Source organism: Teleopsis dalmanni, chromosome 1 (assembly GCF_002237135.1).
Source record: "Teleopsis dalmanni isolate 2A chromosome 1, ASM223713v2, whole genome shotgun sequence".
NCBI classification, from domain to species: domain Eukaryota; kingdom Metazoa; phylum Arthropoda; class Insecta; order Diptera; family Diopsidae; genus Teleopsis; species Teleopsis dalmanni.
The window spans coordinates 173,480,115-173,489,610 of record NC_051846.1 but is presented as its reverse complement, the minus strand read 5'-3'; the positions used below and the strand labels follow the sequence as shown (position 1 = coordinate 173,489,610).

At 30.3% G+C, this 9,496-nt stretch overlaps 1 long non-coding RNA gene across 1 annotated transcript; it reads left to right on the top strand.

Annotated features, from left to right (window-relative positions):
• Window positions 1-8,970: 8,970 nt before the first annotated feature.
• Window positions 8,971-9,318, top strand: LOC119670570. The gene is made up of 2 exons (XR_005251722.1): window positions 8,971-9,100; window positions 9,176-9,318. It is a non-coding gene; the product is annotated as an uncharacterized LOC119670570 (long non-coding RNA).
• The last annotated feature ends 178 nt before the right edge of the window (window positions 9,319-9,496 follow it).

Sequence of the window (9,496 nt, the reverse complement as noted above, 5' to 3'; positions counted from 1 at the left end):
GGTGACCAAAGTATCTCCCCTTCCAAGAATTTTGGCCACCCTTCTGGGATCCACTAAAAAACCCCGACTGGGATGTCTGCCAGTGGGTTTTAAACTAAGAGACGAACTTAGGGTTCAAACCTGATTGGAAAATAATCTAAAGGGACAGCGGAAACCTAAAGGTGACAAATATATGAAAAGTGGGTGGCTCACTTGAATAGTGGAGATAATGATCTGCAAAGGAAGTCATGGGGTTTTAATATAACATAATCATATAATCAACAACTTATTACAACACACAAAGTTGTCTATTCTGGTTATGTTCTTATCTTCTTATGTGTAAAAATGAATCGAAAAATGTGTTGGTAAGCGCATAACTAAACAACGCCCGAACCAATTTGGAATTAGCAATAATTCGATTTTTTTTTCGCCGTAAAAACCATCCTTGGACTTCAACGAACATTTAAAAAAAAGAATTGACTAAATTGGTCCAGGCGTTCTTGAGTTATGGGCTTACCAACACATTTTTCTATTCATTTTTATATATAAGATTCTATAACCATATATGTATTATTGTTTACATATAATTATAATAACAGATATTCCTTTACAATACATATCTAGAAATCTTAAAGATATTTAGTCAACTTTGTCCTTAGTGTTTTATCGCGGCAATAAACTTAGTAGTTACCTGTAGTATGTTCTCTATATCATTAACTTAGATATTGTTATGATTTAGAAATGATATGCATTTGTTTTCAAGGTAGGATATAACTATATTGATGTACGAAAAAATCCTTCTCAGTTATAGCGCTACTCTGTAAATTATCCAACATTTTAAGTACTTATTACAAAATACTAAAACTGTGGTTATAAGATATTGAAAAACAAATTATTTTATTATTTCTGTTTAGATTTAATTATATAATATTTTACTATTTACTTCATTTAAGCTACACACAGAACATTATATTCTAGACATATAAAATCTAACAAAATTTGAATATAAATTGATTTAATTACTGATGTAAGTTATTTCTCGTGATATAAAACCTAATTTTATTGATATATTAATGCGAAACAAAAAGTATAAAAACTATATCTGCAACCTAAAATTCGTTAGTGTAATTTCAAAGTTGAATAGTGAATATTAAAAAAATCTGAAATATGAAATTCATTACATTTGGTTTCTTAATTATTTTGATATTGGCAATCTTTACTTGTGAGTACAACAAAACTTTGTTGAAATACTGTTTATTATACAAATAATTTTATCAACATATTTCAGATGCTTTTGCTACGCCTTGCGATATCCCTGAAGTGGAAGAAAGCCCATGCAGTGGCCCACCAGTGATTAAATCTCTCAATTTTCTTCCAGATGATACACTAATATTTAATTAAAGGATTGCTGTTAACGATGAGTGCAAGAAAATTAATTTTAAACAGTGGAATTAATGTGTGAGAATTGCTTTGAATTAAAATTTGAATACCTCGAGTTACAAAAAATAAAGTTTAACTTCTTCAAATAAAATTTGTGTTTTCTTGGAAAAATCGACTTTAGTTGCCAGAAATGACATATAAGTACTATGATCAAAATGATATGAATGTATGTAAGCTCACCATCATTAAAATGAAAGGAATAGAGATCATGTATCTGAACTATGAACAACTTTTCTCAGCTTTATATATGCCTTTAAAGAGTTTATGGTTCGGACTTATTGATTAAACTAATATAGGTATATTCTTTTACAAACAGTGAGTATTATCGATCTATGCTATATTCATAGATCGAATATATATTGGAGTTATGGTTACAACAGCCAGATGCTATACATATTTTTAGAGTGACTTATTTATGAGTATATAACTTAATTAATATGTGATTGGGGTGGGTTTTTTCAAAATCAGAGGGTGTTTTACAACAGCCAATCTAGAATAAATAAACCACAACAAAGTATGAGCATACGTTGAATATACACTTGAACTATGTAAATTGCACTGAAAAAATACCTACAGAACGATTACAAAAGAATTTACAAAAGCAAACGAGAAGAATTGATAACGAAATATTGACAGTCATATAATATAAAAGATATAATTAGCTGAACACCATGGTAGATGCGAATAGGTATAACAAAAAATTAGTGAGAGACTAATAGCAAGGTTTCTCACCTTGGTGAGTGACCAAGGTTTATAGCAATACCACAAGAGATATATTCCGTGTGCTTAAATATGATTTAGGCAGGAATAACAAGACAGTTAGTACATCAAAGCTATATCAGAACCAAAACAGCTGTTGGAGCATTGCTATATGCCTAATATAAGTCAAGCAATGACACTATTAAGTAATTTGAAATTTACAAATTAAAGGTAATATAGAACATTTTTGAAAGAATGCATTTCTATTCAATGAATTAAGAAATGTTAACTTCAACAAGTCATTGCTGAACTCTGAAGAAGTAAGTTTAGATTGCAGTGTCGGCCTTGCACACAAAAGCCCACTTCAGCACTAAAAACTGGTACTCTGTGATACTACGAAAAAAAAAGGGATTAAAGAAGTTAATGTTGAATGGACGAAATGCTATATAAAATAAAAGTATAAAAGTATAAAGTAAAGTATAATTTACTTTACTCATAGAGAGAGAGAGAGCATATAAAGTCACTATAGCTATATAGTTCATAAAAAATTGTAAATATATACTTTGAAATGTCGTTTCATAAATTAAAATTGCGGCTGATGACTATATCAGTTATTCCCATTCCAAGCTTATAATGCATAGGATAATGTAATAGTTTAAGAATATCTGGTTAAGCAAGAACTTTTTTGCAATTACTATTTTTAAAATATATTTTAAAATATATATATATGTAAGATATATGATTTCATGTATTGATGAAGTAAAAATTATGATAGCATATATATGAATTTAAGATACAATCAAACTAATTAAACTAAACATAATCAAATTAAGAAATACACTGCCGAAACCGACCGTAACTTAACTACCTCTTCGACTGATCACTTTACGATTGCATCTTATCCCCGCAACCACTGACCTTGCCAACTGTTGACATATACCCATATATATACCTGATATATATATATCTAAAACATATATATATCTGATGGTATATTTAAGTACCACACAATTTTGGCGCCTCTTGTATAACAGTTAAGAGGCGCATACCCAAATAACGTATTTTGGATACAGGTGATCTTGATTTTCAAACATTCTGTATCTGATCTACACCGATTAATAAATTTTGACTTTTTGTTTTAAATTTTTGTATTCAGACGTATTTATTGCTTATATTTAAAAAAATTCTAATTATTTGCTTAACTCAATATGTTGTACAGAACTTAAGTGTAGAGTGCTGAATTTTATAATAGATTATACGTTCAAAATCTTATCATCGTCTTTAGCATCTTGAATCTAGTCGTAGTTCCTAGCTCCTCATTTCGTTCATGAAGCTTTATCCTGTTTTTGACCGAGATCATTTTTAAACATTTCTAGTCTTCTTACTCCATGCGATTCATAAATGATACAATATCGTTCCTTCCAACAGTGATTTGTATATCAAAATTAGATCTTTTGAATTTTTATCTATTATTTTATACAAGTACTTTTTGTTTTGTGATAAACCCTGAATTTATAGGTATTTAAAATATTTTTAAAATAAATGCTTTCTAACGTTAATACAACTAATCAATTTGAAGAAAACTTATTTGAGAAAATAATTTGAGATAATATTTTAACAAAATGATTAAAGAAGATTTTGAAAATACCAGTTAGGGATTATAAATAAATGAATTGATTTGTAAGAAATTAGTATTCACAGAATGACATTCTCATTTTTTAAATAAATACATCGTAAAGTATACTTGTAGTTTCCTGATCTAAGATTTACTTAATCAATTTTAAATAAATTAACTTAAATTTACATGAAAACTAAGTAGTGTTAAATCAAAAACAAAATTTATTGACAATATCTAATTCTCAATAAATATTTCAACTTCTGAATAAATAAATGTCAGCAAGGAAGCCATTTTTTAGATATTTTATGGCACAAAAAATGTATAAAAACGGCGTTCGCCTATTCAAAATTATCAGTGAAACTTCTGAGTTGAACAAAATATAATCAAAAAAAAAACCTAAAAAATGAAATTCATTACTTTTGGATTCTTGCTTGCCATGTTCTTGGCTCTCTTCGCCGGTAGGTGGATATTTTATCTTTGTCAGTAAGTGGACTTAAGAAGTCTCTTTATTCCGAATATTTTTCAGATACTCTGGCTAGTCCTAATATGGACCTGGAAACAGAAATAGGACCACGCAGGCATCTTCTATCAGCTAAAATAGACGATTTATCTATAGAATACGTTCCTGAATTTTAGACAGCAATTGAAATATATAAGAGGGAGAATTACAAACCTAATTTTTGAACATACTTCTAGTTCTTTTTGAATAAGATTACTTTTAGAAATTATGTTTTTTCTATCTTAAATAAAAGTTTACTGAGCGAAAAGCAAAGAAAAATTCATTTTATAATATCTGACAAATTAAGAATTTTGAGGTATTGTTGGAAAAGTACTATAGGGACAACACAAAGTATTATTGTATACAAGATCTGATTATAGAAAACATCCAATGGTCGCAGTGCTCTGCATTGATGTGAGCATAAGTGCCTCTCTAATGCACTTTTACACCTACATTTTTTTTTTTTTTTTTTTTATTATTTGAAACACAATATGTACAATAATATAAATTCATGTTTCATTTGACTACGACTAGTTCATACAAGAACTATCAAGCAGTTTTGTTACATTTCAGTATACTTATTAAAATTGTGAAGTTGTCAAAGACTTAGTGTTAATAGTAGTAATCTAAATTATTATTAGACTACTAATTCGGGAGTAGATCTGAAGGCTTTGTTCGTTTAAGTCTTCTCAGCAGGCCAGATGTATTAGACAGATGGTTGACTGTCTCGTTTGGATGCTGTTGTAATCGTTTTTGGTGCTTTATCGCGAACTTCTGGATTACTGCAGCCACAGATTCGATCTTCAAGTCCCGATGGAGGTCAGTATTCCTAATAAACCACGGAGCGTTGACTAAGTTTCTTAAAACTTTGTTTTGAAAGTTTTGAATGATTTGAATAGTGGATTTTGGTGCACAACCCCATAACTGGATTCCATACGTCCACACCGGAGCTAAGACTTGCTTGTATATCATTAATTTATTGTTTAGAGAGACGGGTGATTTGTTCCCAAGAAGCCAATATAAATTTTTGTATTTGGATTCTAATTCAACTCGTTTTTTCTTTATATGTTCTTTCCATTTCAACTTAGCATCTAAGTTCATGCCAAGGTATTTAGCTGTGTTTGAGTATGGTATTTGAGCACTGCACATATTTATCGGCAAATATTCAATTTTTTTGTTTGTGAAGTTTACATGGACGGATTTCGTTTGGTTGAGCTCAATTTTCCATTTTTTAGTCCAACTAATAATTTGATCAATGGAACGCTGCGTTGCTTCTGTTGATTCGTTTATTGTGTTTCCAGTGGTAAGGATCGCTGTATCATCTGCAAACGTGGCAATAACACTTTCTGGTGAGACTTGCAGGTTGGCTGTGTAAATTAGGTACAGAATTGGGCCAAGTATACTTCCCTGCGGTACTCCGGCTTCAATTGGTTCAAGTGTTGAGTACGCACCTTTATATTTTACTCTGAAGAATCGGCAAGATAAGTAGGACCACATAATTTCGGATATTTGTCTCGAAAACCACTGTTCAATCTTATGCACAAGTCCTTTGTGCCAAACTTTATCAAATGCTTTCGATACGTCTAGGAAAACTGCAGTGCAAATTTTTTGTTCTTCAAGTGCTCTTTCGATTTTGTCGCATATTCTGTGTATTTGTTCTACAGTGGAATGCTTTTTTCGGAACCCAAACTGATGACTCGGAACTATTTGATTTTCTGTGAGAACAATCTGTATTCTATTAAGGAGAATTCGTTCAAAGATTTTTGATAAAATGGGTAGTAAAGAAATTGGACGATACGACGAAACTTCATTAGCAGGTTTTCCTTGTTTGTGTACCATAAGTACTTCCGCCACTTTCCAATAAATTGGGAAGTGTCTTAAGCGAAGAGCTGCATTAATTATTTTGCATAGTTTGATTATTCCTTTATTAGGGAATTGGTTTAAGATCTCAGCGGTTATCTGATCCCAACCAGGAGCCTTTTTTAGTTTCATATTTCTTATTTCATTTTTTATTTCTCTTAGCGAAGTTGGTTGTATTGCTTGGTTGAATGGATTTAAATTAGACGTAGGAAGATTATTTCCATCATCATTTAGTGTAAATGTTGCTTTAAGAAATTTTGCGAATAAATCTGCTTTTTCTTCGTCACTTTTGGCCCATGATGTGCCATCTGCTTTAATAGGAGGATTATGTTTTATAGGATGTTTTACTGCTTTCACGGCTTTCCACAGCGAGTAATCTGTGCGTTTCTCATAAGAAAGGCTTCTAAGATTCTGTTGTATCTTATCATTTTTAACATTATTGATAAGTTTTCGTAGTTGTGCAGTTTTCCTATTTAATTCCGTTTTGTCAGTTGGTGATCGTGTTTGTTGCCATTTTTTACGCAATTTCCTTTTTTCCCATATTAGTTTATTTATTTCTTTTGGAAGAGTTGGTCTAACCTGGTGTTTAGAGAACTGTGAAGTGCTCATCCATGCTGATTTTTGAATCTGCTGTGTAAATAGAAGAACTTCGTTATCCACTTCAGTCGCTGAGTTTAGATCAGAGTTAAGATTAAGACTGTTTTCAAGATGCAGCCTAAAGTAATCCCAGTCAGTAGATCTATTTATTAGGTAAGGCTTCGGTTCATTTATGACTACACTTTTATTAATAGAGAGGTGCACAGGTGAATGATCAGAAGAGATATCGTATCCATTTTCTATTTGTAAGAGTTCTTTTGGTATTTTTTTAGTTATAAAAAAGTCAATCAGATCCGGTATTTTCGCTGGGTCAGTTGGCCAATATGTTGGGCTTCCAGTTGATAAGACATCACATCCTGTGGCTTGTATGGCTTTTAATAGTTCTCGGCCCTTAGTTGTAGTTAATCGCGAACCCCAATGGACATGTTTAGCGTTGAAATCGCCACCAATAATGAATTTATTTTTAAATTTAGAAAGAAAGTTTATATATTGATCTGTACTAATAGAATGTCTTGGAGGACTGTAGACCGAAATAATTGATAATTTTTGATTTTGTACTTTTATTGTAACAGTTGTGGCTTGAAACTCGCTACAGCTGATATTTTCCTCTTCATAGTGACTGATGGTTTCCTTTATTATAATAGCACTTCCCCCTCGTGCATTGTTATTCGGGTGAGTAGTGTGGTAAGTTTCATAACCTCTAAATTTTATATGTGATTCCCTCGTAAAGTGCGTTTCTGCTATTAGACATATATCGATGGACTTTTTGTAAAGAATAGTCTGTAGTTCGTTTTGTTGATGTAGCAGCCCATTTGCGTTCCAGAGCATAACTTTTATTGAAGACTGCATTACATACGGTGTTTGTTAATACTCACCTACAGTGAGTTAGATTTATCTATCTATCTATTGTCGAAGTTGGAAAGCTTTTCAGAGATAAAGCAGAAACTATACTATGCTCATTCACCAATCATTTAAATACGATAAAACTATTGTATTATATTTTTGACTCAACACTACATATGTTTTTGATATGATTATATTTATCAACATACGGATATTATAAAGACAGTTTCTTTATTTGATAAATAGCTTTGCGTTTAAAAATCATTAATATTATTTTAAATTACTTTATAACTTGCATATCAATCTACGTGTTAATCCAATTAATCACTTTCAAAATACGAAACTCAATTACGAACTTTCGATTATTGACTATAAAAAGACTGTTCGGACCATTAAAATGATTAGTTAAAGTCATAAGTTTATATGAAAGTAACAAAAACAAAGTTTTATAATGAAATTATTTACATTCGGATTTTTGCTTGCCATGATCTTGGCTTTCTTTGCCAGTAAGTGAATTTATATTAATGATCAGATTTGGATATTCTATAAATCTTTATTACATATCAGATACCATGGCTAATCCGCAAGATTATCTTGCTCCAGAGGATCCACGTCATCATCCCTCATCCGCTGAATTGCGCAATCTCGCACCAGAAGTGGCTCCAATTCCAATGCCTTATTAGAATCGAATGTTTGAAAGAAGCTAAATTGTCATCACTTAGAGTCTATATAATATAATATAGTGTATATGATATTTTAAAGAAATGTCTAGCATTTACTTCTTTCAATAAATTTTCTGAATACTTAAAACTTATGAAAATCGGTAGAGTTTTTGTTTTATACTATGTTAGAAGTTACACAGAAGGAGAAACATGTACAGTTTTAAATGCAATAGTGTAAAAGTATATATCTATATATGTATATATGGTATATATCTATTGATTTTTGGAAACGGTAAAGTCGTGCTTATATATTAAGTCGTTGATTCTTAAACATATTTATGTTGCAGTTGCAAGTACCGATGATCTTCATAGATATTATTACGATATTATGATTTCCATTTTAGTTGGTGTATATTTTTCCCAATTTGTAAAAATATTTACCTCAATCTTTCATTAAAAACACTTTGAAGATTAGACAGTTAACATCAATAATAAACGTTTAAGCAAAGACGCTTAACTGCATTTACTTTGTTTATAGTTTTAAAATTTCATTTTTATTTTAATGATTAATGTTATTATTATTATTGGAAAAATTTGAATACCTTAAAGTACATTTTTTAATTTAATAAATGACTTTTACTTTGTAATCAATTTATCTTGCTTATAATTGCATTACAATTTGCATAACCCCTATTAATTACGTACTTGTGATTAATAATATTTTTCAATAAAATCAAACGTAATTTCATACTAACAATCAATGATTATAAAAAGATAGTATTCGAACCATTAAAACTATCAGTCAAACTGATACCTTTAGAGGAAAACAGTAAAAGTGAAACTTTAAAATGAAATTTTTCGTATTCGGATTTTTACTTGCTATGCTCATGGCACTTCTTGGCAGTAAGTCATCATATAGCATAACAGAATTAATGAGATCAATTAAAACATATACTAATATACATCAACTTATTTTAGATACTCTTGGCAGTCTTAAAGAGGATCCAGAACATCCTTCATTCGCTGAATTGCGAAGCTTTGTACCACCACCGGAGCCAGCTCCATATCCTTTTTAAAATCTTTATTTTATTGAATTTTAAAAGAAGTTAAGTTTAAACATTTGAACTCACATTATATGGGCTTGAACATTTATTTTGTAAACCAATATGCTAAACCAATAAATAAAAGCTGCTCCTTTCATGTCTTTTGAAAGATGTCTAAAATATTGAATGGTTTTTGTTGAATACTGTATAAGTAATTGAAAAGAAAAATAAACAATAATATATATATATATATATA